The sequence below is a fragment of the Macaca nemestrina genome, chromosome 1 (assembly GCF_043159975.1).
Source record: "Macaca nemestrina isolate mMacNem1 chromosome 1, mMacNem.hap1, whole genome shotgun sequence".
NCBI lineage: Eukaryota > Metazoa > Chordata > Mammalia > Primates > Cercopithecidae > Macaca > Macaca nemestrina.
The window spans coordinates 132108752-132115123 of NC_092125.1; the positions used below are offsets into that span (position 1 = coordinate 132108752).

Here is a 6372-nt window from a genome sequence, read left to right on the forward strand (position 1 = left end):
ACCTCAGTCTTTCAAGAGGCTTAAGAATGAATAGAAGGAGAAATTCAGGATGGTGAGAAAAGCACTGTTTGTTTTGCAAACTGCAAAAGACTGGAGCTTGTTTATAGGCTAGAGAGAAGGAGCTGAAAGAGAGGAAGAAGCTAAAGACACAGGAAAGAAAAGAAACAGCTGATAGCTCTAGGTCTTGGAGAAGGTGGGAGGGAATGAAAGCCGGAGCACAGGTGGCTGGATTAGCCTTTGCTAGGAAGTAGGAGTGTGAAATTCTCCTTCTGGAACAGGGAAAGCAGGCAAGGTCACAGCATGCAGAGATGTTTATAGAAGTATACAGAAGTAGGGGAAGGGCAGGAAGTTAACAGCACCCATGCTTGATATAACCTTTGTGAAATAGGAAATAAAGTCATCTATTAGGAAAAGGTTATGTTTCAGAAAATCAATATGGTTGAATAGTACAGTAAACACTGAATGAGCTAAGAGTTAAAAGTAGAACACTAATATAATTGTCTAGGCATGAAGTTATATGGGACTTAAGTGGAGTGATTAGAAATGAAGTTGGAGAAAGAGAGGTTGACATCATGCTTTTTTTTCTCATATTTTTCTGAAAGTCAGAAGCAGTACTTCCAGTAAACAAACCCCAATAGACAATATCCATTCCATGGTAATTGCCACATGACATCAATATTTAAAGCTATCTAAAACTAGGCCAGCTGCAGTGGCTCACACCTGTAATCCCAGCACTTTAGGAGGTCCAAACAGGCGAATCACTTGAGACCAGGAGTTTGATACCAGCCTGGGCAACATGGTGAAACCCTGTCCCTACTAAAAACACAAAAAGTAGCCAGATGTGGTGGTATATGCCTGTAACCTCAGCTACTTGGGAGGCTGAAGCATGAGAATCGCTTGAACCTAGGAGGCAGAGGCTACAATGAGAAGAGACAGAGCCACTGCACTCCAGCCTGGGCAACAGAGCAAGACTCTGTCTCAAAAAATAAACAAACAAAAAAAAGCAAAAAATAAATAAAAAACTATGAAGAACTAGAACAAAGCATATTTGGAGAAATAAGACTCTCTAAAGACCAAGTTGTGAAATTGCAAAGAGATTAATATATACTTTTCCTATGTATTTCAGTCTCACACAAACTCACACACACACCATTTTTATGTGTGTAGAAATACACAGGGGATAGAAAAATTAATTTGGGCAGAAGTAGGGTAAAGGCAAAAAGGAGCCTGACCAAAAACCCCATATAAACCAGAAATGCAGATCACAATTATGAATAATTCACTTCTTTATTGTGGCAAAATAGACATGACATACAATTTACCATTTTAACCATTTTATTTATTTATAGTTTGTTTGTTTTTGTTTGTTTTTGTCCTGTTTGCAGTTTCATCCATGATCATCAAACTGCTGCTAGGATGTGCACACCTGTTACTGCAGATTCACAACCCAGGAAAGACTTTTCCTGGAAATTTACTTTAGGGCAGGGTTGGGCTGCCTGGTGCAAGGCTGCACCCACAACTGAGCAGGTTGAACAACACAGGAGCCTTTCCCAAGGCCATCATTTTTACCACTTCTAAGTGTACAATTCAGTAGGATTAAGTATATTCACATTTTTTGTGCATACATCACTGCTATCCATCACTAGACTGTTCTCATCTTCCCAAACTGAAACTGTACCCATTAAACAACAACTCCGCATTACCGACACTCCCACTCCCTGGTAATTGCCATTCTATTTTTTGTTTCTATAAATGTGGTTATTCTAAGTACTTTATGTAAGTGAAATCATACAATATTTGTCCTTCTGTGTTTGATTACAATATTTGTCCTTCTGTGTTTGATTTATTTCACTTAGCATAATGTCTTCACTGTACCAGGTAAGGCTCTTTTGATTAGGGAAAATTTTCACAGAAAAAAAAACACTGAACTCTTTTCTAAAAATTTCCATAAATATAGAACAATATTTGTTCATTCATTCATGCATTCAGCAAGTATTTATTGAGCCCATATTGTTCCAGGCTCTTCTTCTAATAAAGCATTGGCAGAAGACAATAAAGGAATCATCCTAATCTCCTTATTAGAGCACAGTTATTCTTCAGTCAGCATCACTCAAATTATCTGTCTCAGATTACTAATGCCACCAGGCGCTCACTTTCTGGATCTTCTTGTTTTGGCAGTGGCATATCATCAGCCGAAAAGAACAGTGGCAGAGTATCAAAAGAACCAAGCTGGTTTCTATCATGCTAACTCCTGTACATGGAATGTTTGCTGTTGTCCCTTCTTTCCAGAAATACTGACACTCAGCTAGCACTCAAACTCACAGAGAGACAACTGGCCTATATGTTTTACCCTTGTTAATATCTGACTTAACCACATGTGAATCCTGTACAGGTGCACTGGACATGAACCATGCTTCTTCCAGCCAAAATATCAAAAAATTCACAGAAAAATCTGAGTGTTCAGTTTGTCTTGAAAAGGTGGAAAATCTGGTATTCTTGGTCCCATGTTCTCATGTGTCGAGAAATGGCTAGGGCCAAGGAATAGCTGTCTTCTGTAAACAAGGTTTTCACCACAGTTCCCATTACTTCATATATATATATATATATATGTGTGTGTGTGTGTGTGTGTGTGTATGTATATACACATTTCATATATATAGTTCATATATATGCTTATATATATAAGTACATATATACTTCATATATATATACACATATGTGTGTATATGACTGTATATAATTTAAACAACCAGTTCTCTATATTTATAACTGGATGTTCATTTGTCCATTCACTCATGTTAAGCATCTACTATGGGAAGTCATTGTGTTAAGCATTATGGATTATTAAACATTGTGACTGTACAATTAGCTCCAGGCTTTTTGGGGAAGGAACAAAGCAGAAAACAGATGTAGCCGGCTTTGATCAGAAAAACTACCCTGGCTGTAAGGTCACTCTTCCTCAACATAGTGGTAAGCAGGTCAGTCTGCAATATTAGGCAATGTTTGGTTGAGCACTGATTTCTAAGGTGTGGTAGAAATACTAAGAGCAGAAAGATAGAATGTTATGATTCCTGCAAAATCCTCTCATTTGGAATAGGTTAAGGGCTATACAGGTTCAGTTTCTAGAGAGAGAGGGCTGGCAGGTAAAGATATGAAAGCTCTAAAAAAAAAAAAAAGGAGTTGTTGTTGTTGTTATTGGTGGTGTTGAGGAGGGGATGGATTTCACTGGTGGGTCTGAAATCACTGCTGCAATTGCTTCCTTTGTCAGGATTAAGCCAAGGAACCGAGAAGGGCTGAGCCTGCAAACTGAAGGCCCCTCAGTTCTACGCCTGAGCAAGGTAAGAGATTGGTGTAACTGGTACAGTAGACGTGTGTGAACTACTATGTTTTACAGGAGAGAGTAGCCCCTGACCTTGGGGAGTCAAGAGGTTTTTCAGAAGTGGGATTTTATCCAGATCTTCAAAGGAAGTCCAAGTTTCACATATGGAAGTGGGGACAGACGAACAGCCATCTAACAAATGTATATTAAACGTCAACTAAAAACAATATACTAGGCACATAAAGATGAATAAATTAGAGACCTTGCTTTCAAGTAGCATAAAGTCTAGTGGGGAGGAACATATTAAGTTCATTAGAATGAGCAGAAATTAGTGAAATTAATGTTGAATAAAGTGGCAACATGAAAACAAGAGCAATGAATTCCTCTAGTAGGAGTAAGAGGAGGTTTTACGGAGAAGTGGAGTTTAAGGTGGGTCTTGACAGATGTGGAGGGGTTCGCCAGGTAGATTGTAAGAACATTCCAAGCTGATGATACTATATGACAGGGCACTGACCCTTGAAAATGATTTCAGAGAACTGGCAACTATTCTTCACTGGTGAAGCCTAAGGTAAGAAATAGGAAGCGATGGAGATAACGCTGCAGAAGGATAGGGGCTGAAGAACCTTTGAAGGTTGAAAAGAATGCCAAGTAGTCTGCTGTGGCTGGAATATAAGATGCATGGGGAAAAAATGGTTGTTGCTGAGGTTGTGCAGATAGTATAGAACCGCCTAAAACTAATGTGTACCGTGGATCTGTTTTTAACTTTTTAACAGGTATGGTCCCCTCAAGAATAGATCCTTTCTATGGATCCACTCCCCAGAAACCTATGGAGCATCTCAAATATCTTAATGCCCATACATTGCTCTCCAGGGGTTCTCAGGTCTCAGTTAAGAACTGTTGCTTTACAGCAGTGCTGTTGGAGCTCTTATGTAATGACCTACATAAAAATAGTAATATTTGGATAATATGCTGGGTTACCGATAGAAGTTGCTTCAGGTCGGAGGCAATTAACTGGGGTTCTGGCTGCTTTCTCCCACCCAGGGTGCCTCAGAGGCTAAAGTGATTAAATATCATGTCACTTTTGTAACCTATTTTGTTTTCACTCTTCTGAAGATTCTTAAGAGGAAGAGTGAAACTATCAGTGCCACTTTTGAAAGGACAATTCCATCATCAATGTAAAGAGTAGACAGGAGGCAATCCAATCAGTTAGAAGCTTTCCTAGAAGAGTGTAGGAAAGTGACTTCAAAGGCTTGTCATATGTCATTAGTGGTGAGGATAAAAAGGAGGGTATTCTAGAGCTTTTTAAGGCTAGAGTCAAAAGACTTGATGCCTGTGGTAGCTTCCAAATTTCTATATACTAGGAGTTTAAGGGTTTCAGTTGGGTTAGAAAAAGGACTTTGGTTTATAGCAGCACAATTCACATTTGCAAATACATGAAGTCTGTCTAAAAGCCCATCAAACGAGTGGATAAAGAAAATGTGATACACACACACACACACACACACACCATGGAATGCTACTCAGCCATAAAATGGAATGAAATAATGTCATTTGCAGCAACCTGGATGGAATTGGAGGTCATCATTCTAAGTGAAATAACTCAGGATTGGAAAACCAAACACCAAACATCGTATGTTCTCAATTGTAAGTGGGAGCTAAGCTATGAGGATGCAAAGACATAAGAATGATATAATGGACTTTGGGGACTGAGGGGGAAGGGTAGGAGGGGGATGAAAGATAAAAGACTACACATTGGGTACAATGTACACTGCTCAAGTGATGGGTGTACCAAAATCTCAGAAATTACCACTAAAGAACTTTTCCATGGAACCAAACACCACCTGTTCCCCAAAAACTATGGAAATAAAAAAAGTTTTTTTAAAGAAAAGAAAAAAGACTTTGGGAAATTTGGGGGACCATCAAATATGTTAATGTAGATTGTTCACTGCACAAGTGAAGTCTTATTGGTGTATGCAAAATAACTGTCAAAGTAGTTTACCTGAAGAGGTGGTGTTTTAAAACTCAAATGTAAGCATGAATCAGTGAAGTCTTCTTTCAGCTTAGATGCTGCAGGAGGTTTTAACCCAATAAAAGGTGACTCGATAAGCAATATTATTGTTTAAAATGTTGCCACAAACTTAACGAAAAGTCTAATAAATTGATTTTCATCTCAGATATCTGATGTCTTATATATTTTTATAAGCAATGGTAATGAACATAGGGCTTTTTTTCTCCCCTCATCATCACATTTTAGTTTTATCTGATCAAAAAGGTGTGGTTCATGATCCACAATAACCACTAAGCTGCCTGAGAAGGAGCAGCACAGGGTATGAAATTCTTTTAAGTATGCAGTAATGAGTATAAATCAAATAGATTATATCCAATGCTCTTGTACCTGATCCTGTGAACATCACTGATCTAATTAAAAGTATGTCCACCAGGTTCTTCTTCTGCATTATTTTTGTCAACATGGAGGTGGCATAGATACAATTTTATTTTTTTCTAGATAAAACTGTTGAGGGGATTTCCTTCCTGCTTCCTTCCCTCTTTAAACTCTCTGAAACAGACTTTTAGAGGTTTCTTGTTTTCATAAATGATTACATTAATACTTTGAATTTTAAACTGATTTTTTTTTCTCTCCTGGAATCAAACCATGATTAGATTTTCTTGATCTGTGGCAGTTGAGAACTCAGGCAATCCTCAAAGAAGCAGACTGCAGCTTAGGAAGGAGCCGCTGACCACACTGGTCTATGACCCGGGTGCTTTGCTGTTATCTGTTACAGGCAGCTGCTCTGTTTTATACAAAGTTCATTTGAAGACTACGAGAAACATTGAAGTCAGATGCATGAGAAGGCAAAGCTGAGCATGTCAACAAAGAGAATGAGCTTGATCTATTGCATAGCTCACAGGGAGTTAAAAAAACAAGGCAGGGAAACAGAGTGGTTTCAGAGAGATTCCCACCCCACTTTACAGCAGGAAGGAAGCCCAACCCTCAGAGACTCAGGGAGGAAAGCAACGCTAGATGGATTCTCCTGCACAAAGTGCCCCACACA

General features: G+C 38.7%; 1 non-coding gene across 1 annotated transcript; it reads right to left on the reverse strand.

Moving 5' to 3' along the window:
• Positions 1–1373: 1373 nt before the first annotated feature.
• On the reverse strand, positions 1374–1560 carry LOC112427373 (small Cajal body-specific RNA 16). The gene has a single exon (XR_003018899.1). It is a non-coding gene; the product is annotated as a small Cajal body-specific RNA 16 (non-coding RNA).
• Positions 1561–6372: the final 4812 nt, after the last annotated feature.